Source organism: Choloepus didactylus, chromosome 16 (assembly GCF_015220235.1).
Source record: "Choloepus didactylus isolate mChoDid1 chromosome 16, mChoDid1.pri, whole genome shotgun sequence".
NCBI lineage: Eukaryota > Metazoa > Chordata > Mammalia > Pilosa > Megalonychidae > Choloepus > Choloepus didactylus.
Window position 1 is genome coordinate 85,820,526 of NC_051322.1, and position 27,615 is coordinate 85,848,140.

The 27,615-nt window shown below is 37.5% G+C and overlaps 1 pseudogene; it reads right to left on the reverse strand.

The window, feature by feature from the left end:
- Positions 1 to 24,899: 24,899 nt before the first annotated feature.
- LOC119511422 lies at positions 24,900 to 25,825 on the reverse strand (annotated as a pseudogene).
- Between the last annotated feature and the right edge of the window lie 1,790 nt (positions 25,826 to 27,615).

The following is a 27,615-nucleotide window of genomic DNA, read 5'->3' on the forward strand; positions in this document are numbered from 1 at the left end:
CGCCTTCCTCTCTTATTCGCAGGACCATCCGGAACCCCGCCTATTCAGTTATGTCAACCTTCATTCAGTCCAAGTGGGGGAAATTCTAGCAGTGTCATACGCACTAAACGCCCACTGCAACCACCCAGTAAACATTTTCACTGACAGCCTCTACACGTATCAGGTCTGCCGAGTCCTCGCATTTTCCACCTTTTTCCCCGGAAACTCGGCCATCGATAAAGCACTTTCTGACCTCAGAAGCATCTTAGAGCATAGACAGGATCCTTGGTTCGTTAGCCACATTCGTAGTCACTCAGGCCTTCCGGGGCCCTTGGCTAATGGCAATAGTATAGTAGACCAAGCGGTCTCAGCTCAGACTACCCAAGCTATGCTAACTCATACAGCGGCCCCTCCGGGGGACGCTGTTAACCAGGCCAAGTTATTGCATTCCAGGTTTCACTTTTCGGCTACGTCATTGCATCATTTATGTGGCCTCCCCCTAGATACCTGTAAACATCTTGTCCGCAATTGTGCAACTTGTGCGCCCTTTGCGCCGCTTGGCCCCCTGCAACCTCAGGGAGTCAACCCACGAGGCCTAAAACCCAATTCTAGATGGCAAATGGATGTAACTCATGTTCCGTCCTTTGGGCGCCTCAAGTATGTACATGTAATGATTGACACCTTCTCGGCCATGTGTTATGCAGTCCCCCTCGCCGGGGAAACGGCCAAACACTGTATCAAGGCCCTGAGACAAGGAATTCTCTTCATGGGAGTTCCCTGGGACATAAAAACGGACAATGGGCCTGCCTATCGCAGTGCCTCCTTTGCGGCCTTTCTTCAGTTATATAACATCACCCATCATTTCGGCATCCCTTATAATCCTCAGGGGCAAGCCATTGTGGAAGCAGTCCATCGCCGCTTAAAAACACAAGTTGAAAAAGAGAGGGCAATGCTCCCCCAGGCAACTCCAGGGGACCTTATCATAGCAGCCCTTATTCACCTTAATCTACTCACATTCAATAAGGAAGGGCTTTCGCCCCTACATAAACATTGGGGGCCCTCGTATAGGCCCACCCAGGCCCCGATGGTCTACTGGAAGGACCCAGAAAATAATGTCTGGAAGGGTCCCTCCCCACTCCTCGCCCAGGGGCGCGGGTTTGCTTGTGTTTTCCCAGACGATGCAGCACACCCAATCTGGATCCCGGGAAAAGCAATCCGACCTGCCACCAGCAGCCAAACGACCGACAAGACGAGAACGCCGCCGTCTCCGCAGCCTAACATACCAGATGACAACCTTGCAACTGGACCAGGAAGGCCGTCCGAGAGCACCCCCGGAGAGGCCTGAAAACTTGCAAGAAGAAAGACAAGAAATCGTCCAAATCATGCGCCTATACAGACAGGCAAAAGCCAGCCCCCTACACCTCCACAACCCTCACCCAAGCATAGCTTCCCTTCTAATGGTCATGTTGGCCCTCGCCTCTTCTACCCAGGCCAACCCCCACCAGCCTTGGAAGTGGACCCTTGCGCGTTGAGAAGACTCCAAAATAATTCTTTGCATTACCACAGCAGGATCCCCCTCCTTTGTTTTTAATGCCACTGATCTGTTCCCCCCTCCTAATCCAAAACCTATTGGTTATCCAGGCAGCCTAAATACACAAAATTATTATATGTGTCCATCTTCAAATCCTGGAAAATCATACTGCAATTCCCCCTATGAGTACTACTGTGCATACTGGGGGTGTGAAACATTAGCCACAGGCTGGAAACCTTCTGTCCCTGACAAATTTCTAAATCTTACAGTAATCCCTTATACTTGCCTAAACTCAGGCAATCGCTATTTCGACAGGTACCTTTGTCCTAATAGGCTAATGCTCACCGTACAAAACCCTACCGATACGTCTTGGCTCATGGGTCGAACCTGGGGCTTCCGAATTTATCTAGCGGGGTCCAATCCGGGATCCCTCATTCTCATAAAAAAGGAAGCAGCTCAACATTCATCTTCGGGCATTGGCCCCAATAAAGTCATTAACCCCCTTTTTCCACAGCCCTCCAGCCGCACCTTAGCTTCAACCAGCCGCACCTCAGCTGCAAACAACGCATCGCCAACCCCACCACCCCAACTTTTTCTACCCCCCTCTCATTACTCCTCTCCCCTCTTCAGCCTTATCCAAGCAACCTTCACCTCACTAAATATCTCCTACCCCAATCTTACCTCCTCTTGTTGGCTTTGCCTCTCCACCTCTTCCTCACTGTATGAGCCCGTCGCCTCCAACCTCTCCTTTTCAGAAAATGCAGAAGACAACCCCTCGGAATGCAATTGGAATACCTCAGCCGTCCCCCTAACCTTTCATTCAGTCTCCTTTACAGGAAAGTGCATCCGCCCTCGCTCAAGTAACTCTCCCAACCTCACAGCCTGTGCCAACTACTCATCTCCCAGCAGCTCTGCCAAGTTTCTTATTCCTCACAACTCCTCCCAATGGCTCTGCTCCTCTACAGGACTTACCCCCTGCCTTAACGTGCAGACCCTCAATACAACTCATGAAACTTGCCTCCTAATTGTCCTTATCCCTAGGGTCCTATACCACAGCGAGGAAGACTTCTTCCTCCGCCTGGAAAGAACTGCAGCTTCTGCCCCCCTGCAAAAGCGAGAACCCATCACCGCCCCATCACCGCCCTCACGATTGCCTCCCTCCTAGGTCTTGCAGGCGCTGGCACCGGAATCGCTGCATTAGCCAGTCAAGGCTCCGCCCTAACTCACCTCCGGGCGGCTGTTGACGAGGACATTCGTCACCTACAAGACGCTATTTCTCATCTTAAAAATTCTGTCAATTCCCTCTCTGAGGTCGTGCTCCAAAACCGCCGAGGCCTCGACCTTCTCCTCCTCAAAGAAGAAGGCCTCTGCGCCGCCCTAGGAGAAGAGTGCTGTGTATATGCCAATTCCACAGGTCTCGCCGAGGACAGCCTAAAAAAGGTCCGAGAGGGACTGGAACAACGCAAAAAAGACCGTGAAGCCACCAGCTATTGGTCCCACATCTTTACCCCCCTCCTCCCATACCTCCTCCCTCTCATCGGCCCCCTACTAATGATTATTCTAGCTCTCACCCTAGGGCCCTGCATTATCCGCAAAATTGTTCAGCTTGCTAAAAACCAAGCCAATGCTGTCTTTTCATCATTTGTGCAAGTCCAGTATCAACAACTTGCCTCCACTGAAGAAGCTGACCCTCCGCAGCGTCGCCACCCTCGTCCATCCCGCAAGCAGCGAGGCCCCTCTCGAACGCCCGGGCGCCGCATCAACGTCGAGCTCCAGCCTCTCTAACTACCATCTACCCCTATCCCTTCCCCCACCTCCCCTTTCCCTCATCCCTTGGCGGATCTCTCCGGTAAGCTTCTTCCTCTAATTAGAAAACAAGGGGGAAATGCGGGACACTGTTATCCAGTTCTGACTTGGCGGGCCTGGGCCAGGGGAACTGATCAGCCCCTAGGAAAGGTAGTGGGGCACCGGTGGTTGCGCCCTCCACGGCCCCCTGGGCCTGAGAAAGTGGAGCCAAATGCAGGCCCCATTTCCTCACCCAAAATATACCAAATGTTAGGAGAGGCTTGCCGGAGGGAACCACCTTTTCCCCACCCCCTTATCTTGCCCGGACACTCCCCGTTGCCAGCGCAACTCCCATCACCACCGGTGCGCATACATTGTTGCCGGACACCGTTACAGGAGCAACTCTCGCCCCTTTTCAATCAACCTCCGCGCCCTCTCAGAACCAATCCAAGCCTTTAACCCCTACAGCTACCCCGCCCTCTAAACGGCCCAATATAAGCTTGTACTCTCCCCTAATAATCTCTCTTGGTTTTTCATCACCCAAAAAGAAACGTGTCCCGCCTGTTCCTTTCTCGCCGCCCTCCATACTTGCACGCCACCGCCGGGGACCTGGCCAAGTCCCCCGCCTCGCCCTCGCCTCCGGGAAAGAGCCCCCGCCGCCGGTACCCTCGGAGCAATCCTGGGAGCCTAGGATTTAGCAACCGGCCGCCACCCTCCCCCAGACGAATCAACTGCGACCGCAGCTAACAAAGACTGAAAAGAATCCAGGGTTCCAATGTCCTCCTTGCCATTATTTTCAATCCATATGTCCGCATCCCAAGATTCATGATCCTGTTCTATTTCAATCAATGCCTTTGCTTTAACAGCAGACACCCTGAGAGGTTGAGATTTTAGTTTGCATTGTAAATATGCAAAATGCACAATGATATTCTGGGTCAGATTTCAGAAGTCTAAAGTTTGCAGCCACAGGAAATAAGATTTTCATTCAGGGCACACATAGAAACATTTTCATTTGTCATACCTTGCTGATGTTTCAAATTTGAAAGCTTTAGCTCATCCCATTCTCTTATAACATTATCCAGCATATCTAAAGAGCAAATGGCCAACATCATTATACCTCTTAAGTCTGCAAACTCTATTAAAGTTTCAAAAACACCATCACCTATGGCCTTTCTCCATACAAGAGTATGACTAGGAGAATCAAATGCCAATATTTTGCATTCCTCCATTGCCAACTCACTCCATGTGCTGTCAGTGCCATCTTGATTATTGTAAATGGAGTTATTAGTGCCTTTGACTCTAATAAGAGTAGAAAACCAATTGTACAAGCTCACTTTAAGATTCTGTTTCTCAAGAACACTCCCACTACCAAGTTGTATTATTAAGCGTTCTCTAGGGAACTGAATCAACAAGATATATCTATAAATGTAAGATTTTATAAAAGTGTCTCACATAACTGTGGGTATGCACAAGTCCAAATTCCATAGGGCAGGAAGCAAAGTAGCAACTCCAATTAAGACATTTGATGAACTGCTCAGGCAATGATCATGTCTGATGAACTCCTCAGGAAATGAACTGGCAATTTCAATAAACTTCTCTAGAAATAATTTTCTGATTAGCTGAAGAAGTGAAGGCCCTCTATCTGCCTTGCTTAAAAGTCTTCAACTGATTGGATTAAATCCAGCTAATTGCATTCTCTCATTGTGAAAGACATGCCCTTCATTGATGTAATCAGACACAGCTGCAGCCAATTGGCTGATGATTTAGAAAAATAGCCTTCTGGTTTATTAACCAGCCACAAATGTTCTTGCACTAATGTTTATGCCAGTGATTCCTTGACCAGACACCTGGGCACTATCACCTAACCAAGTTGACACATGAACCCAACCATCACAATGCCCAAATCATCCAACAGACTATAAAAATTGCCCTGTAGTACCTGCTAATAATCTGCAACACACTTCATATTCCCCAGTGAGAAGAGATAAGGAGCAATTCAAAGAAAAGGGAGAAAGCAAATCACATAAAAGTTCTCTAGAGTTCCATGGACACCTACATGGTGTAAAAGTATTAATTTACTTACACAGATTCAACAATCATATTCATAAGGATAAAAAGTTAAACTCAATCTCAATGAAACTGTAACTGTTGCAGTGTCATGATAAAATTGTAAATAATATTATAATCAAAGCATAGGATTTTTGTTTGATTTATTACTCAAAACAAAAATGTCTTAGGTACTGTTATAAATATGCCATGTAACAACTTACTACATATGAAAACCTATTCTTTTTTTCATATTCAAAGTACAATATCCTCAGATAAACTGCAATTTGCCTGATTTCACTATTAATAACTAGAGATTTTGAAATTAGGTTCAGATATTTCCTAGTCTTCATCATTAAATAAAGGACAGGTATGACTTTTTCTTTCATATTGTAAACCTTTAACAGTTATTGTAATTCAAAATATTACCAAAATGATTGTTTCAACTGTATTGTTTCTTGAACTGAGATCACACCACTGTTGGATAATGTTCAGCAGAACTTCATAGTGCCAACTTTCTTTGTAAGATAGTACAACTCTCTGTCAAACCAATTTATCCATGTCCTCTTCCTCATTGTGGTCTCTATACAGAAAAATTGAGGAATATTTATATTTTGAAAAAGAAACATAAATGTGCAAATAACTGAGTTTTTAAATGTATTTTATTTGTACCCCACACCTAAATCAAGAGGTAGAATATGTTTGACACAAACAAAAACATAGTACTTGATGTTTTATATCTTCTACATTCGATGCCATTTTCATTGCCAAGGGTATTTCCTCATACCTTAGTTCCAAACAACACCAACCTCTAACTACAGAAAACTGCTGTTCTAAATTCTATGATGAAACTTCTTTTGCAGTTTTTGAAATTCATGTAAGTGGGATGACAAAATAAATATTCTCAGTGTGGCTTCATTCAGTCAACATATTGTTTTTAAGATTAACCCATGTTGTCTTATATTATTAAGTATTATTCTATTATATAAATATTCCATAATTCTTTAATCATTCTCCAATTGATGAATATTTGAGTTTTGCCCTACTGTGGAAATATCTAATATGAATATTCTTGTATGTTTGTGGGCATATCAAATAATTTCTCTTGAAAAATATCTTGCTGGAATTACTGGGTCAAAAGGTAAATGAAAATCTAACTTTATAAAGCAAATAATCTTTCCAAAATTATATAGGCATTTTACATTCCTAACAATTGTGTATTTCTATGTTTGTTCTTCATACTTGCTAATATTTGATATAGAAAAAACTTCTTTAACCATTGTTATTTGCATAAGCTGATATATCATTATTATTTTAGTATTCATTTAACTGATGACTAATGATAATGAACACCTTTCCTTTTCATTTTAGACCATAAATATATATATTTTTAATAATGTCTAAACTGGAGGGGGAGAAATACTAGATATTTCCACAACAATATAACATTTGATGTCTTAATTTGGACATTTTCACAGCCTTGGAAGTGTAAATTTGTGAACTAACAAACCCCCTTTGTTAAAGCCAATCCATTTCTGATGTTTTGCCTTCTCAAAGTTTTAGCAAATTGGAACACTATGTAAGATGTAAGAAACAGATAGCAAAGCAGGTGCAATCCAATAATAATGTCTTATAAAATAGATATATAGATGTTATCTGTAAATGTAACTTTTTTTTGAAAATTGCAACACTTTTTAAAAACTTGTAACTGGCTCTGCCAGCATACTCAATGAACTGTTTTCTTCTTTTAGTGTCCATTAACCCTTAAAATAGTGTATATTTGTAACCCAGACACCTAAATATTTGGCCAGTGATGTCTTACATTGTAATTCATGTTGCCAAGATTTTCCATCTCAATTTATAACTGGACAACAGTAAGACCTTCTTATCTTAACTTGCAAATGCAAATTCTGATACCCCTGCACATAACCCCCTAATAATTATTAAAATGACTGTTAATGAAAGAAATAGACTGGATCAAAGAAAATGCTGGCATAGAGAGGGGTGGGTTAGCTAGTCCCCCCAGATCAACTAATAAACAATCAGGAACAACTAGTCAGGGATCTGGAATAAATGCTGGGGGACAACTGTGACTCTCCACACATTGTACACCAACCTGGATTGGGAGGAATGCCTGAGATGGCAACATTGAATTTGTGAGTAGAAACTGTGGACCTGAGCTGGAGTCCCCTCCTCCATGGCAGCCCAAACTGCAAAGGCTCACTGTGATAAAGAGCAGATCTCTCTGAGCAAGCATATTTACTCAGCCCAGCTCCAACTGGGGTTTAAATTGGCAAATGTGGACTGCTCAATGCAACCTGCAAATCCCCAAAAAGCAGAGACTTTCAGTGATGACTGACCTTGAAGAGCTAGGGGACTTCTCTTTCCTGGGAGGGGGATCCCAGAGTACCTGGTGCTATCTCTGGCCAATGGGTAAAACCGGGGATTGTATACTGACCATGAAAGGGGGGGATTTCTGTCCCTCTTTCTCTCTCTCAACATGAGCAGCTCATTGTAGAAAGCCTCAGCCATTTTCAGTTTGCATTGTTCTGCAGTGCAGAAAGCCTCAGATATTTTCAGTTTGCAGTACTCTGCAGTGGAGAAAGACAAGAGTGGAGATAGCAAGACAGAGAAACAAAGAATCTACTTAAATGAAAATGAAAACTCCCTGGGGGAGTTTAACTTCCCTAAGAGGAAAGAAGTGGTGCCCAGCTCTACTACCAGCCTTCCATTCAGAACCAGACCCCTGAGGGAAAACAACCATACCAGAAACAATTTAAGCTGAGAATTAGAGGGACCACACTTCCTTACACCGTTTGGGAGCATCAGGCTGACAGACACCAACTTCTGGGCAGGTTAGGAAAAATACAATGACTCGAGGCATCACAGGGTGTGTCAATCTTCTAAGACACACCCTTAGGGAAACCTTGTGCTGAACAGTTCCTCCTTCTGGAACCTGAGCCAGTTCTGGTGTGGGAAAACCTGATTAGGTAACCAAGGAAACCAGAGGCCTAGACAACAGAAAACTACAACCTACACTAAGAAAAATGAAGATATGGCCCATTCAAAGGAAAAAAACTTTCACTTCAACTGAGATACAAGAATTGAAACAGCTAATGCTAAATCAATTCAAAAACTTTAGAGAAGACATTGCAAAAAAGAGATGAAGTGTATAATGAAAACACTGGGCATACATAATGTAGAAATTGAAAGTTCAAACATACAGTTAGCAGTATCTATGGATATGAAAGACAAAGCACAAGAGAGGAAAGACACCCTGGGGACATACAACAGCAGACTTCAAGAGGCAGAAGAAAACACACAGGAAGTGGAGAACAAGACACATGAAATCTTACATGCAAAAGAACAGGTAGGAAAAAGAATGGAAAAATATGAACAATGTCTCAGAGAAATGAATGACAACATGAAATGTTTAATGTAAGTGTCATGGGAGTTCCAGAAGGAGAAGAGAAGGGATAAAGGACAGAAGCCATAACAGAGGAAATAATCAATGACAATTTCCCATCTCTTATGAAAGGCATAAAATTACAGATCCAAGAAGTGCAGCATATCCCAAACAGAATAGATCTGCATAGGCTTATACCAAAACACTTAATAATCAGATTATCAAACATCACAGACAAAGAGAGAATCCCAAAAGCAGCAACAGAAAAGCAATCCATCACATACAAAGGAAGCTTGATAAAAATATGTACAGATTTCTCAGCAGAAACCATGGAGGCAAGAAGGCATTGGTGTGATATATTTAAGATAATGAAGGAGAAAAACCACCAACCAAGAATCCTATATCCAGCAAAACTGTGCTTTAAATATGAGGGAGAATTTAAAATATTTCCTGAGAAACAGAGAATGACAGAGTTTGTGAAGAAGATACCTGTGCTATAGGAAATACTAAAGGGAGCACTACAGAGAGATAGGAAAAGACAGGTGTGAGAGGTTTAGAACACAATTTTGGGTGATTGTAGCACAGCAATATAAGTACACTAAACAAAGATGACTGTGAGTATGGTTGAAAGAGGAAGGTTAAGAGCATGTGGAATACCAGAAGGAAGGAGGAAAGATAAAGACTGGGTCTGTATAACTCAGTGAAACCTACAGTCCTCAGAAAAATGTGATAAAATGTACAAATATGTTTGTTTCATTAGGAAAACAAATGAATGTCAATTTGCAAGGTGTTAAAAATACAGAGGTATTGGGGGAAAAATACAATCAATGCAAACTAGAGACTATCATTAACCAAAACATTGTATTATGCCACCTTTATTGTAACAAATGCAATATGTGAAAGCTAAATGCATATAAGAGGGGAACATAAGGTAGGGGTATGGGACTGTTGGTATAGGTAATGTTGTTTGACTCTTTATTCTACTTTAGTTTAATGCTATCTTTCTTTTTGTTGCTTCCTAGCTGTCATGATTTTTTGCTCTTCTTTTTTCTTTTTCTTTTGTCTCTCTACTTTCTTTGACTCTTCCTTCTGCTTTGTGGAAGAAATAGAGATGTCCTACAATGGATAGTGATGATGGTGGTGAATACATAAATATGTGACTATACAGGGAAGCATCAATTGTTTACTTAGGAAGGAATGTATTGTGTGTGAACAAAATTGTCTTAAAAATTGATTGATGAAGAAACTTTGAGGGCACTATACTGAGTGAAATAAGTCAGACACATAAGGGCAAATATTGTATGCTCTCACTGATAAGAACTAATTATAGTATGTAAACTCATAGACACAAATTATATGTTACCAGGATGTAGAATGAGGCTAAAGAATGGGGAGTGGTTGCTGATTATGAGCAGAATGTTCAATGATGCTGAACTTAAATATTCAGAAATGGACAGAGATGACAGTAGCACATTGTGAGAATAACTATCAGTGTTGAATGTTGCATGAATGTGGTAGAAAGGGGAAACCCAGAGTCACATACATCACCAGAAGGAAATTTGGAGGTTAAAAGATGGGAATGTATAAAACAGTGAAACTTGTGGTGGGCAATGTCCATGATTAACTGTACAAATATTAGAAATCTCTTTCATGAACCAGAACAAATGTATGAAACTATAACTAGAAGTTAACAATAGGGAGCATATAAGGAAAAAAATAGATCTGTAGCAAACTATATACTATAGTTAGTAGAATTTTAACATTCTTTCATCAACAGTAGCAAATGTACTCCATGAATACTATGAGTCAACAATGGAGGGGGGATGGTTAGGAGTATGGGAAGATTTCAGTTTCCTTTTCTTGTCTTTATTTCTTTTCTGGAGTAGTGAAAATGTTCTAAAAATTGAAAAAATCACAATTGTGATAGATGCACAGCTCTATGATGGTACCAGGGTAATTGCTTATACACTTTGTATCTTTGGATAATTGTATGGTATGAGAACAATCTCAATTACAAAAAGGGAAATAACCAGAAGACTTGATGCTAAGGAAAGAATGAGATTTCATTCAGCAAGAGCAAAATGCACGTGGAGCACAGGCAGAAAGAAGAACCTGGTAGGGGTTTGGGGTATACAGGGTGGCTTATATGGGCTATCTGTGACCTGGTTTGCCTTGGGTAGGAGTAGAACATTTGTTAGGGGTGGCTTCCTGTCATCTGTCTTTGAACAGAGCTGACCATTTCACATATTATTGAGGCAGGATGTTTATCAGCTTTAGTCTTTGGACACAGCTAGGCAGTTCAGATACCACAGATGCAGGATATTTCTTAGCAGATTTTTTTTTTTGTAATTGGCTTAAACTCATTCTTTCTGGGAGATTTGTGGTTGCTATAGCTGCATAAGTGTCTTGGGCATTCAAGGGATCAAGTGTGAGTAAAGTTATAGCTGCTTCATTTGATTCCCAGTTGAATCTGTCCTTTTCTGGATAATGTGGAAATGTGAGCATATCAAAATGATTAGTGCTGTTGATAGGCATTGCATTTTCACTTTACATGTGTCAGTCCAGAATTAACTACCTTGCTAAATACCCTAAGCCTACTGTCTTTGTTTGAATACTCTAAACTACCTAGGCTCTACAGTTCATGGAATAAGATCTGAGATTTTTAACCTCTTGTTCTCCTGGTGCCACACACCAAAATTAAAGCCCTTTCTGTCTTCAAAATCCACATGTCTCTGAAACAGTAACTGAGATTATTGCTGTAAAATCAAATTTTTCTGCTCTCCAAGGTTTATCACAAAGAAGCAAATGCTGAATTAATAAAAAGGCAACTTAACCACAGGAGGAAGATTTGTGGTGTTTAAATTAGCCCTATCACACCATGTCATGGCACATGGGTAGTCTTGAAGACATCAGCCCATTTTACCAGTGTGGGTGTCTGGTTGTACAGAGATCAGAGCAAACATTGTACCCAAGGAAATATGTTTGTCTGTTTGGGTCTGTTTGGATATTTTCCAAAACACTGATACAAGGTGATTGTCATCATTTTACATAAAGTGAAACACTGTCAGGATGGATAAAGGCTTTAGAGGAAATTCCTCAAAAATATTGAAAGGCAAATGAACAAGCTGCTGCCATCTGTGGCAAAATGATACAGTTGGAGCATATAACAGACACTGCAAAAGTGGAGATAATGTTGGGTGGAGATTAATTATTTTCTGGAATATAGTATTTTACAATATATCATGTATAACAGAATTTAGGAAGCCATGGGCTTGTCAAACAGAAGTCACATTATCTGGAAAAAAATAACCATGAGAAGACCCAGCGCTATCACTGCCAGGTAATATTTAGTCTCTGCACAAGCTGTAATTAAAGACTGGGAAGGAGTTGTAAATCAACTCGCTAAGCATTTAAGTAACAAACCAAAACACAGCTAAGCTGAAAAGACTAGGAAAATATTTTTCCTTTTCTTTTCTATTTTAATCTTTTTCATTCAAAGTGTATTAAAAATTCTCTCTCAAGCAACCAGCTGTCCACACAGAAAAGATCAAACCTCCAAATATATCATTTGAAAAATACAGTCTTTAAAACTGTTTAAAAATAGCTGCAAATAAGAAACTACAAACTATAGCAAGTAACAACATAACATCCTGAGTAGGGGAAATTCTGATTTTCAGAGTAATAATTTATATTATTCAAAGTGTTATATTTCAATTTAAAAATGTGGCATATGCTGAAAAATTCTCTCCAGAGATTCAACAATGAAAAAGGGAAATTCAGAGTTTTTCATAATCCTGGAGGAATAAGTAGACAAGAGCAGAACTCTAAAAATCCAAAATAATTAGAAAAAGAACAAAAACTTAGGTAGTAACCTTCCATCCAATACAAGCAATTCCTCTCCCCTCCCCCCACTCAGTTCCAGTGTAAGAATGGCACAGAAATGGCAGCCAGGACCCCTCCATCCCACCAACATCACAGACTATAAAATCTCTTACAGCATTGACACAGACCACCACCATTTCAAGTCCCAGGGGGCATGGGAAGACATTTCAATGCCCAGGTCAGTGAGGGACAATGAGTCTGAGAAAATGTGGACAAAGACAATGTTTCCAGCCCTTGGTCTGAAACCTTTTCTCCCACCCCTGAGGGAAACAGCCACAGGCAGCCATTTCCTTGCCTGGGGGATGACTGAATACCTGGGAGAGCTTGGGGAGTCATCTGCCACATGTAAAGTTGAGGATACAGCCTTAAACCAATACAGATTTTGGCTGGCAAAATGAGGGCACAAGAATCCTGTTGTTTCATCCACACATGCAGGTGAAGCCTATGCTCTGAGGCAAAACAGCTCCTGTCAGTAATTAAGTTACCAAACACTGCCATCTGCTGGACAGACTGGAAAGGGCAAGGAAATAGAAGAGACTTTAAAAGACTCTCCAGATCCTGTCTTAGGACCACTGGATCTGGTTCACTTTCACTGCATGGAAACCTGGCCCCACCTTTGCTGAGAAATATTGGCAAACCAACCATTAAAGCAGGGTTCTAAAACAAGTCCAGGTATTGATGAACAGAGAATAATAAAGCACCACCATGTAGCAGCAGACTAGTTTTACCACACAAAGAGACATTGTTGAGGGGCTGAGTGTCTACTGTGCACCCCAAAGGCAGGCTGCAATTGGTGTCTGATATTCAGGGGTAGAATAAGAGGCAGAGCTCATATGACAACTGGCCAGTGAGAGGGACAAAGAACAGATAAAGACAACAAGAAAACCCTAGGCAAAAGAGAGGTAATGAAACATAGAATAAACTAATCAAGGGAATCAGATGCCTAGACAGCAAAAAAAAAAAAAAAAGAAAAATCATGAGTCATACCAGGGAGCATGAAGATATGGCCCAGTCAGAGGAACAATTAACACCTCAACAGAAACAGGAATTGAAACACCTAATCAAAGACGTTCAAGCAAATCTTATAAAACAATTTTAAATGAAAGAAAATGTAGCAAAAGTGATGAAGGATATTTTTCTGTTGAATCTTTTATATGTCACATAAAAGAACATGTTTTTTAATCCACTCTTGTGGGGGTAGACTTATTGTGGGTCATATGATGGGTTGTTTCCATGAAGATGTGACTCAGAAAATTAAGGTCGGGACCTTTAGGTTAGACCATTTCCATGGATATGTCTTAAACCAATTAAGACTTGCCCATTCAAGGTACATATTAATTGGTTTATTGGAGTCCTTAATAGATATTGGGGGAGAGGGAGAAAGCTCAGAGCTGACAAAGACAAAGATGCTTGGTGATGTAAATGGAAAGTTGAAGTCTGGAGTTTGCCCTAGAGAAGCTAAGTGAGATCCCACAGATACATAAAGAGAAAACAAATGGAATTAGAAGCTGAAAGAAATGCATCCTGGGAGCAAAGTACAAGCAGATGCCAGCCATTTGCCCTCCTAGCAGACAGAGGTGTTCTGGACACTTTCAGCCTTTCTTCAGTGAAGCTATCCTCTTGTTGATGCCTTATTTTGGACATTTCTGTGGCCTCAGTGGTATATATATACGTAATCTAAGAAATCCTCTTTATAAACTCCAACTCATTTCTGGAACATCACAATCTGGCAACTTTGAAAATCAGAAGAGACATAAAGAAGACACAGAGTATCCCCACAGAGCTTGAAAAAAACAAATGACAGAAATTATGGGAAGGAAGGCACAATATAAGAGATGAAAACCACAATGGAGACATATAAGGGCAGATCTCAAGTGTCAGAAAAAGAAATAGTTAACTGGAAGACTGGATATTAAAAATCCCGTGTACAATAAACAGATAGGGAAAATAATTTAAAAAATTAATCAGGGCCCCAGGGAACTGTATAACAACATGATTCACAAGAATATAAGTTACGAGTGTCCCTGAAGGAGAAGAGAAGGGAAAATGTTCAGAAATAATATTCAAGGCAATCATTAATGAAAATTTCTCAATGCTTATAAAAGATCCAAGAAGCACAGCATACCTCAAACCTCATAGATCCAAATAGACCTACTCTAAGACATTTACTAATCAGGTTGTCAAATGTCAAAGACAAAGAGAATTATGAAGGCAGCAAGAGAAAAACAATACATCACATACAAGGGAAGCTTGATAAGAATAAGTATGTGTCTTTCAGCAGAAACTAGGGAGGTGAGATGGTAGTGGTATTATATATGTAAGATATTGAAAGAGAGAAACTGCCAACAAAGAATTCTATATCTGGCAAAAATGTCCTTGAAAAATGTGGGAGAATTTCAGATACAGATTAGAGACACTCAGAGTGTTCGTGAACAAGAGACCTGCTCTGCAAGAAATACTAAAGGGAACGCTACAGGCAGTTAGGGAAACCCATGAGAGAGAGTGGTTTAGAGAAGAAGGTAGAAATGAAGGTCAGCAATGAGGGTATCTAATACTTTAAAAAGAGAAAAAAGTTAAGGTATAACATATAAATTCCAAAAGATAAAATAGTTGAAGAAAGCACTGCCTTTACAGTAAACACATAAAATATCAATGGACTAAAATCCCCAGTAAAAGACATAGTTTAGCATAATGGATTAAAATAAAAAATAAAAAAATAAATTAAAAAAATAGGATCCATCTATAGGCTGTCTACAAGAGACTCACTTAAGACCCAAGGAAAAAACAGGTTGAAAGCGAAAGCTTGGAAAAAAGATATTTTGTGTAAACAACAACCAGGAAAGAGTGTGACTAGTTATACTAACATCAGAAAAATAGTAGAATTCAAATATAAAACAATTTAAAGCGATAAAGAAGGACATTATGTATCTATAAAAGGGACAATGCATCAAGAAGACATAGCAACCATAAATATCTATGCAACAAGCCAGAGTGCTGCAAATTACACAAGGCAAACACTGGCAAAATTCAAGGAACTAGTAGACACTTCTATAATAGTAATTAGAGAGTTTCATACACCAGTGTCTTCAAAGGAAAGAACATCTAGAGACAGGATCAATGAAGAAACTGAGATTTTGAATAAATTATAAATGAACTAGGCTTAACAGTTATTTACAAAACATTGCACCCCAAAACAGCAGGATATACATTTTTCTCAAGAGCTCATGGATCATTCTCAAGGAAAGACTAGATTTTGGGTCATGAAGCAGTTTTCAATAAATTTAAAAAGATCAAAATTATACAAAACACTTTCTCAGATAATAAATGAATGAAGTTAGAAATCAATATCAGACAGAAGGGTAGAAAATTCATAAATATATGAGACTAAACTATACACTCTTAAACAACCATTGAATCAAGGAAGAAATTACAGAAGAAATCAGTAAATATCTCAAGGAAAATGAAAGTGAGAATGCAACATATCAAAACTTATGAGATCAACAAAGACAGTGCAGAGAGGGATATTTTTTGCCCTAAATGCCTATATTAGAAAAGAGAAAAAGAGCAAAAACTGAGGACTTCAGTGCTCAACTGGAGTAACTAGAGAAAGAAAAGCAAACCCCAAAGCAAACAGAAGGAAAAAAAATGGAAAATAATAAAAGCAGAAAAAAATGAAATTGAGAACATGAAAACAAGAGAGAGAATCAACAATATTTGAGGTTGACTCTCTGAGAAAATCAATAAAATTGATGAACTCTTAGCTAGGTTGACAAAGAGAAAAAGAGAGAGGATGCAAATGAGTAATATCAGAAATGGGACAAAAATTACAGATTCTACAGAAATAAAGAGATAACGAGAAGATACTATGAAAAACTATATGCTCACAAGTTAGACAAAATGGACTACTTCTTAGAAAAGCAAAAACAACCAACATGAGACTCAAAAAAAATAGACAACCTCAACAACAACAAAATAACAAGCAAAAAGATTGAACTAGTCTTGAAAATCTCCCAAGAAAGAAATATCCAGGATCAGATGGCTTCACATATGACTTCTACCAAGCATTCAAGAAAGAATCAGCACCAATACTACTCAAAGTATTCAAAAAAATGAAGAGAAGGGAAAGCTACCTAAGTCTATGAGTCCAATATCACCCTAATACCAAAGCCAGACAAAAATAGTATAAGAAAAGAAAATTACATACTGATCACTTTAATGAATATACAAGCAAAAATCCTCAACAAAATACTTGCAAATTGAATCTAGAATCATATAAAAAGAATGATACACCATGACCAAGTGGGTTTTATTTCAGATATGCAAGTGTGGTTCAATGCAAGGAAATCAATTAACATATTATACCACATCAATAAATTAAAAAGGAAAAAAACACACGATCATCTCAATTGATGCAGAAAAGTCACTTGACAAAATTCAGCACCTTTTCTTGATGAAAACAGGTCAAAGGATAGGAATAGAAGGAAACTTCCTCAACATGATAAATAGAATATATGCAAAACCCACAACTAACATCATACTCAAAGGGGAAAGATTGAAACCTTTCTCTCTAGATCAGGAACAAGACAAGGATGACCTCTGTCACCATTGTTATTCAATATTGTGCTGGAAGTACTACCTAGAGCAATTAGGCAAGAAAAAGAAAAAAACATGCATCCAATTTGGAAATGGAGAATTAAAACTTTAACTGATTGCAGATGAGATGAACCTGTATGTAGAAAATCCTGAAAAATCTACAATAAAAATACTAGAGCAAATAAATGAGTAGAGCAAAGTGGAAGGACAGAAGATCAATGCACAAAAATCAGCAGATTTTTCTGTATACTAGTAAGGAGCACTCTGGAGAGGACATTATATATTCATGGATTGGAAGACTGAATATACTTGTCAATTCTACTAAAATTGATATATAGATTCAATGCATTACCAACAAAAATCTCAAAAACTTACTTTGCAAAAATAGAAAAAAAATAACTAACTATACTTTTAAAGGCAGAGTGCTTTGAAGGACTAAAAATATCATGAGAAAGAAAAATGAGTTGCGAAATCTTATACTACATGATCTTACAGCATATTACAAAGCTACAATTCTCAAAACAGGATGGTACTGACTTAAAGATAGATATATCAATCATGGAATTCAATTGACAGTTCAGAACTAAACCTTCTCATCTATGGGCAATTGACTTTTGACAAGGCATTCAATTCAACTCAAATGGGACAGAGCAGCCTCTTCAACAGTGGTGCCTGGAGAATTGCATATCCATATCCAGAAGAATGAAAGAGGACTACTATCTGACACCTTATACAAAAAGTAAATAAAAATGTATCAAGGACATAACATTAGAGCTAAGACCATAAAACTTTTAGAAGAAAATGTAGGGAAATATCTGAAAGATTTTGTGATAAAAGGTGGTTTCCTAGCCCTTACACCCAAAGCATGAACAATGAAAAAGAGATAAAAGGGATCTCCTCAATCTTGAAAAATGTTTCACTTGAAAGGACTTTGTCAAGAAAGTAAAAAGACAGCCTATGCAATGAGAGATAATATTTGGAAACCATGTATCAGTTAAGTGTTTAATATCTGGAATATATCAAGTAATCATTCAAATCAACAATAAAAAGACAAACAACCCATTTAAAAAATGGGCAAAAGACATGCCCAGACACTTTTCTAAGAGGAAATGCAAAGGGTTCAAAAACATGTGAAAAGACACTGAACATCACCAGGTATTTAGGAAATGCAAATCAAAACCACAATGACATATCATCTCACACCTAGTAAAATGGCCATTATCAAAGGAAAAAAAAAACAGAAAACTACAAGTTTTGGAGAGGATGAGCAGAAAGAGTTACACTTATTCACTGTTCGTGGGAATGTGGAATAGTGTAACTGCTCTGGAAGGCAGTTTGGTGGTTCCTCAGGAAGCTAAGAATAGAATTTCTGTATGATCCAGCAATCCCATTATTAGGTATGTACTTGGAGAAACTGAAGGTTTGGACATGAACAGACATTTGTAAACTGATATTTACAGCAACATTATACATCATTACCAATAGATGGAAATAGCCCAAATGTCCATCATGGATGAGTGGATACATAAACAGTGATATATACATATGATGGAATATTAGGCAGCAGTTTAATACAGAAAAAAAATCATGATCAATGCAACAACATGGATGAATATGGAGGATATTATGTTAAATGAAATTAGCTGGATACAAAAAGACAAATAACATAAAGTCTCAATAATGTGAACTAATTATAATGAGAACTCAGAGAGTTCAAGTTAAGAACACAGGAAATTAGGAAATAGAAAGTGGATATTGGACATTTGATGCTGAAGTTGTACAGTGATCAACAGGATTGATTGTAAAGACCTAGAAATGGATAACACAATACTCTCTAATGGTAGTACAATATTGCAAGTATAATGAACAAAGCTGAGAGAGTAGGGTTGAAAGAGAAAGCTAGAGGCATTTATGACACCGGAAGAAAAAATAGGTGATAAAATGGGTACTGTATAACTAGTAAAAAACTAGAGAGACAGTGATGGTGATTAAATGGAGAAATAAAAGAAAGATTTTACATGAGGGAGAACAAGTGAATATCAACATTGCAAGGTGTGGAAAATGGGATGGTATATGGAATAAAAGATAGTGCAAACTAGGGCCTAGAGTTAACAATAACATTGTAATAGTTTTCCATTAATTGGTATCAAAGGCAATACCCCAAAGCAAAATGTCACCAATGACAATATAAGGGGGGGGGGGTATAGATTTCTTGTTGTTTCTCCATATATTTTCTTTTCTTTTAATTTTTTTCTTTATTTTTTTCTTTATTTTGTTTTTCTTTTTTTGCAGAGGAAATGTGAATGTTCTCATATATAACATGATTGTGAAAGCATAACTATCTGATTATACTGGGAGATATTGATTATTCACTTATGATGAATTACATGGTGTATGAATAAAACTGTTTAAAAAGTGATCAGAAAGATACAAATTCTGGAGAAGATGTGGAGAGAGTTATACACCTAGTCACTGTTGGTAGGAAGTCAAATGGTGCAGCTGCTATGGAGGGCAGAGTGGTGGCTTCACAGATGGCAAAGTATAGGGTTGCCATATGTTTCTGCAAGCCTTTATTTGGTATACAACTGGAAGAACTGAAAGCAGGGACCAGAATAGGCATTTGCACACTGCTGTTTATGGCAGCAGTTTTCATGATATGCAATGGATGGCAGTGACCTGATGTTACATTTTTGAGTGAATGGAAGGGCGAGCTATGGTGTATACATACAACAAATATTGAATGACTGCAAGAAGGAAAGAATTCTTGAGGCATGCAACTAGGTGAATAAACCTTGAGGGCATTATGTTGAGTGAAATAAATGAGAAACAAAAGGACAAATACTGCAAGGTCTCAATGTTATAAACTAAATATGATAAGCAAATGCTGAGAATTGAATTATAGAGCATAGGAATCAGAGGATAGAACATGGATACCATTTGGGCAATTGATGATGCAGGTTTTGCAGAGTGTTCAATGAGGCTTGTTGTAAAGGATTGTAGTTTGTAACTCTTACAGTGGTCACCTGTTCCTGAGTTTTGACTGTTATTTAAGAGATGTTTATTTGGTACAAAATTTATACTCTCTGTGGCACTCTTTTAAATATCACCTATATGGTCAATTTATTTAAACAACATGGTTGCATGAAACCTAGAATGGGGAATGAGATTTTGTTACCCTGTACAGGTTAACAGTCATACCCCAGTGCACCCCAAAGTATTTTGGGCAGAAATGGAAGAGCATTTGCAAAGTCCCCTTGAGGGACTGGGGGGAAATGTAGATAAACTTCCTTACCTGAGGAATTCCTGATATACTCGCAAGCATTAGGAACTTCCAATTTAATAAGCCAAGTCCTCTATCTTGGCCCTTGCCCATATGAAATGTATTCCTGCAAAGGAGAAGCTAAGCCTACTTATAATTATGCCTAAGAGTCAACCCCAGAGAATCTTTTTTGTGGCTCAGACATAGACTCTTTCTCTCAGCCAACTCTGCAAATAAAATGAAGATCCTCTCCCCTATATGGGACATGACTCCCGGGGATAAGCTTAGCCCTGGCATCATGAGATTGAGAATGTCTTCTAGAACAAAAGGGGGGAAATAAAGTAAACAAAATAAAGTTTCAGTGGCCAAGAGAGCTCAAATAGAATTAAGAAGTCATTCTGGAGGCTATTTTTATGCATTATACAGATATTCCTTTTAGGTTATAGTGCATTAGAATAGTGAGAAGGAAATACCTGAATCTGTTGAATGGTAGCCCAGTAAACTTGATTCTTGATGATAACTGTATAACTATATAGCTTTAAATTTATGACCATGTGATTGTGAAAACCTTGTGACTGACATTCCTTTTACCAAGTGTATGGGCAGGTGAGTAATAAAATAATAAAAAAAATTATAAATAATTGAGGGGGTGATAAGGGATATGAGATGATTTGGGTGTTCTATTTTATTTTAATTTTCATATTTTTCCTTATTTTGGAGTGATCAAAATATTGTAAGGTTGATTTTTGTGATGAACACTCATCTACAAAATGGTACTGTGAGCCATGAATTGTATACTTTAGATTGTTTATATGGTTCGTGAATTTATCCCAGTAAAATTGCATTTTAAAAACTGACACGCAAAGATACAACTAATTATGGCCCATTCATAAGAAAAAAAATCAACCAAAAATGTCCCTGGGGAGGAAGTGACATTGAGAATATTAGACAAAGACTACAAATCAGCTGTATTAAATATGCTCAAAGAGCTAAAAGAAAGCATATGTAAAATTAAGGATAACAAGAAAATCATGACTCAACAAATAGAGAATATCAATAAACAGATATAAAACTACTGAAGTTGAAATTTTGGAGTTGAAAGCAAGAAACTCAAGCAGAACATTTACTAAAGAATAGCAACAGCAGATTTGGAGTACAGAAAAAAATTTAGTAAGCTTTAAGATAGATGAATTGAAATTATCCATACTCAGCAGCAAAAAAAAAAAAGAAATAATGAATAAAATGGCTTCTGGAACACCATAAAGTAAATCAACATGTTCATAAGGTGATCCTTGAAGTGGGTGGAGGAGTAGAGAATGGAGTATTCAGAATATTTAAACTTCTTTCCAAATTAAAGAAGGATATGAGTCCATTTATCCAAGAAGCTCAGTGAATTTCCAGAAAGTGAAACACAAAGTGTTCCACAAATTTCAAAAATTACAATCAAAATATTATGAAACAAGTACAATAATAGAATCTTCAAAGCAACAAGAAAGAAAAAACTTATCACATAGTTGGAATTATCAATGTTATTAAACTCCAGTTTCTTATTACTCACCATGAAGCTCAGGAGCTATTGAGATGACACATTTAACATGATGAAAGAGAATAATTGCTAAAACTCTCCTTCAAAAATGAAGGAATAATTATGATATTCCTTGATACACAAAAGCTGAGAGATATCACAACTAGTTCACCTGTGCTACAAGAGTATTCCTTGAGTCTGAAATAAAAATACACTCATGAGTAAGTCAAGGCCAAATAGAAAAATAAAGAGTACTGGTAAAGATAAATACCTCAGTAAATATAAAATCCAGTATTATTATATTTGTGGTTATGTTCCTATATGATTTAAAAGGCATATGCATAAAATAATAATTATAAATCAATGCTAATAACCACACAAAGGTATAAAGAAATAAATTTTTCACAAAAATGACATTAGAGGGATAAATGGTCTGCATAAGAACCAAAAAGTAAAAGAGGAGGAAATCAAAATAGAACATCTTAAGAAACAATTAAACAAAGGACAGCAGTAATGGAGGAAATAGGGAACAAAAAATATATAACATACTGGAGGAAATGTTCCAATTCAAGGCAGAGATTGGCAGAACAGATTTTTCAAAAGAAAAACTACTTTAGATCCAAAGATACAAATACACAAAACAAGATGGAAAAAGAGGTGAGGTCAGGAAAGTAACCTAAAATATACACTTCAAATTTAAACTGTTGCAAGAGACAAAGAAAGTCATTACAATTGTTAAATTTCCATCATCTAAATATAACAATTATAAATGGTAGGTAAGAAACAGCAAAGCACTCAATAATGAAACAAAATTGGGAACAATTGAGGAGACTGCTCTAAAGTGAAATTTGGAAACTCAGTATTCCATTTTCAATTATGAATAAAACAATTAAATGAAGATCTGTAAAAAAAGAAAAAAAAATAGATGATTTCAACAACACTCTATACAAACCAGACTTAACAGGTCTGCAAAGAACTCTCCACTCCAAAACAGCAGACAGCATGTTCTTATCAATTGTTCATGGAATAATCTACAGAATAGACCATGAGTTATGCCATAAAATGAGCCTCAATACATGTAGGAAGTTTGGAATCATGGAGATTATCTTCTTAGTCCAAATTTCGTAGAGCAGGCTGGGGGGTGGAAATTCTGGTAACTGATGTTGAAGTCTTGAGTCAGAATTCCTTAGTCAGAAAGGGTTGAAGGGTGTTGCCTTGAAATAAAATTCCTTCTGAATACTGGAACCTCGAGTTGTAGCTCTTAAGACCTATTCATTCAATAAAGCTTACCAATGCTTTTAAGGATAATCTTCTTCACATAAAGTCAATTTATCATGGATTCTAATCTCATCTATAAAATAGCTCCACAGCAAGAACAATTTGAGTGCCTCATCAAACAACTGAACACCATAATCTACACATGATGACACTTAAAGCATATTTGGAATTGGATTGTTTTAATTCATTAAAATATAAATTCTATGAGGCATAGGAGTTTGGAGTTCATCATAGTACATAAAACACATGCATGCAGAATGATAGAATGAGTAAAAATACAATTCAATGTGTGGTCTACCTTATCAGGGTTGTTTTTTATTTCATCAATATTTATATATGCATACATATATATTGTATCCTTAAATAATTTCTTTTGCATTCACATTTTCACTTTTCAATCAATACAGTCTGAAATTCCATAGACTATATTTATCTTGTTTACCAGTTCAGAGGTTTTTCTTATAAGCTGTCTATGCCAAAGCAAAGCAGAGAATAAAAACTGAGTTTCATTAGCTTTCCATAAATATTGGTGCATGGTTGAGAATTTTCTCTTTTCTCTTTAATTATTTTGCTAAGAAGAAAACATGAAATATAGGAAGATGTATTGTTTGAAATATTAAAGATTTGGAAATGACATAGATATCTGTTCCCAGGTATTGTAGTAATGAAATGTATAATAATGAGAAGAGTATATCTGACATAAAAAGAATATACATTAATACATTAGAGTTTTCCTTACAATCCTTTATGTATACACTATTACTGAATTACTTTCTTGATATTTTGGGTACTCTGTAAGGAAAATATTTTACACTACAATATTGGCCTTCTTGAAATATTTTTCTTACTTCTTCACTAATATAATATTCTCCAAATCCATTAAAATCATCTTAGAGAATATGACAATAATATATTCTGGTTCTCACAATAGCATGTTTTCATTATGTTCTCCTTCAATTTCATCTTTAATGAATCCTTTAGTCCTTCTAATCAGGCATCATAAATTTCTTTCTTTTTATCCTTCTTTCTTTTCTCCATGTTCCCTGTATTTTTCACTCCTTAACACTGATTCTTTCTGAACTACCTGCTATGTGTGCATCTGAATTATGGCCATAAAAATCAGCAAATTGTGCATTACATATATCAAGAGTAAGGTAATAAAATCAAAGGTTAATGATCAAATTTATCAAATCTGTATCACACATATATTAGTAAAGCAGAGTCAATAAGAAATGATTATCACAGTAAAAATGAATGATTTCAGTAGAACAAATTCTTTATGGTAACAACAGAATACTTAGAAAACTCTCAAACTTTCTACACACAGTTGTTTTTGGTCAAAAATATAAAGGAAACAAGATTGAGTATATTTTTGTCCTTAAGACAAACAAAACCCAACTTAGAAACAAATAAATGTTTTAGGGAAGTAGAGTGGTAGAGTACAAAACTGTCCCATTCATGGGAAAAATGAGGTTCTATAGGAGCACATAGAGAATGTCTTTGCCTAAGAGCCAAAGGAAAATTAATTCTATCTATTAAAAACATTATCAAATGGCATTTGTTTTTCTCATTGCTGTCTAGAACAATATTCTGAATTGAAATTTGTTTACAAGAATCATGGAATCTTAAACATTCTGCAGAAGGCATATTTTACCTCTTTGTTTCTTAAGCTGTAAATCAAGGGGTTAAGCATAGGGAAGACTAAAGTGTAAAATACAGAGACCATTCTGTCACTTTCAAAAGAGTGAATAGATTTAGGTTGCACATACATAAACAGTAGAGTTCCATAGAACACAAGCACTACAGTCAGATGAGAACACATGTGGAGAAAGCTTTTTTCCTGGCTTTTTCTGAATGCATTCAAAATATGGCTACCAGTATCAGCATATAGGACACTAGGACCAAGAGAAGGGAGGAAATCAAATTAAATGCTGCTAATACTAGGATCAATAATCTCACTTCTTGTACATTAGAGCAGAGCATAGATGCCAAGGGAACATCATCACAATAGATATGACTGATGATATTAGAATCACAAAAGGACAAAGTAAAAATCTTAATGGTGACCATCAGAGACTGAAAGGTGCTGCAGAGGTAGGGGATACCCACAAGCACATAACAAACCCTCTGGGTCATGATAACACTGTAGAGCAGAGGGTTACAGATGGCTGCATAGTGGTCATAGGCCATGGCCAACAACACAAAAAGTTCACTGATCATTAAGAATAGGAAAAAGGCCTGCTGTATGGCACAGGCATAATAGGAAATGGTGTTTTGCTTCTCAAAAAAATTTACCAGCATGTTGGGACAAATGACAGTAGAATTGCCAAGATCAATGAAAGCCAGGTATCTGATAAAGAAATACATAGGTTTGTGGAGGTGGGAGTCCACCTTGGTCAGGATGCTCATGCCCAGGTTGCCCATCACTGTGACCATGTAGATGAGGAGAAAGACCCCAAAAAGGGGACCCTGCAGCTCAGGGTGACTTGTGACTCCCAGTAGAATGAATTCTGGCTGCATTGTCAGATTTTGTTTGCCCATTTCTTCCAGTTGTCTCTTCTGGGAAGAAACAGAAGCATTGCTGTTACTTTCATGTAAAACTATATAAAAAAGTTATATTATTTTAGACATAATGTAGAATGTTTTATATTGAAGGATAGAAAAATAATTCCAGCATCTGATTTTGAAAATAAAGAAACTGTAAAAGTTCCTTTTCCCAATATAACAGCACAAATACGACATAAAATTGAACTCTTAATAGAGTCAATAATGTTTGGATAATATCCACTGATAACAAACACATGTATTGTGTTCATACAGAAATACTACATTTTATTTATCTACCAAATGGAATCATGACTTTTATTCAGTAAACTTCAATTTTTGTTTAATTTTTTTTCATATTCTGAATGAGAGAGGCAGATAGAAGGTTTGAAAGAAAACAAAGCTTGTATTTTATGGTTCCTCAACTGCACTTCAAAACCCTGCGTGAAGCTTTAACAATGCACTCACCCAGTGACATATATTTGTAAAATTTTGTGAAAACTATATGATCATGATCATATCCATCCTCAATTAAGGTCATCTCTTTCTAATTGTCTTCTTCTCAATTGTACCTGACCTAATGTTAGGTAGCACTGGAATGTCCTCAGGAACTATTGGGGGTCAGCTATGTAGAAATAGAGTTAAAGATTTATTTGATGTTTATATATTAATGTGGTTCAAAGTAATGTCCTATGTAATTAAACAATGCTATCTTTTCTGGGTAACAGTGAACTCCAAGTACATTTCCAGTACCCCATAAGCTGTAATGTGTCATTGATTTATCAGCAGTCATTTTATTTCTGGATTTTATGAAAGAAATGACCATTATCAGTTTGTTCATAATTGAATTTTGAGTTTTTATTTTCTTTTTAATTTTAAGGGCATGTTTATGTCCCCAATATTCATTTTGAATTTATTTTTAATAGTCACAATTTCTATAAACTTCAAGAACCAAATTGTCTGGTCCATGCCTGCTAAAGTCTGTGGTTTACTTCAATATTCAGACAATTTGACTAGTTAATCTTATATGCTTTATTTCCTCTAATAGAGCACTGAGGAGATGATGAATTCTCTGTTGCATTTAATATTTATTGGTGTATTTATTGCATCATGTATTGCAAACTGTCATTTTTTCTGAAACTTTAAAATGGATAATTTATAGCAACTATCACTGCGATTTACAAGCATTTTTGTGAGAAATTCCATGCCTTCTTTTCCTTCAGCTATACAAGAAAAGTCAGCAAATCAAAGCACAACCACCCTGATTGAAGCTAGGGAAGCTACTTTAGCTTAATCCATTTAGAACCCCTTTCAAACTCCCCTCACATTCAGGTTCCTCTCAGTGTAAACCAAGGATTCTGAAAGCATGATTTTCAATTGCAACAGTAATATATTTCAAAAAATTCAAACACAAAAACTGCAATCTGGAAATATATAATATAATGAAATATCCAGGTTAGGCTACACAACTACAATTTAGAGAATTTCTATCCTCCACCCTTTCCCATTCCCTCCACCCAAATTTCCTAGCCTACAGTTTGGAGCAATTGTATTCCAGAGCCACATTGAGGATTTGTCTAGTAAGGATGATTTTTGGTCCTTTGGCTGGGTAAAACTTTCAGGAGCTAAAACTTATGCCATTTTAAAACTTCATCTCAAAGTTGAATTATTACAGGCCCTGCAATCATAGGATTTTGCTGTATAATAAGAAGTGCACTGGATTGAGCAAAGAAATCAGAATTCCAGTAGCAGTTACACTAATTTGATATCTTCAATGTTTCCCTAAG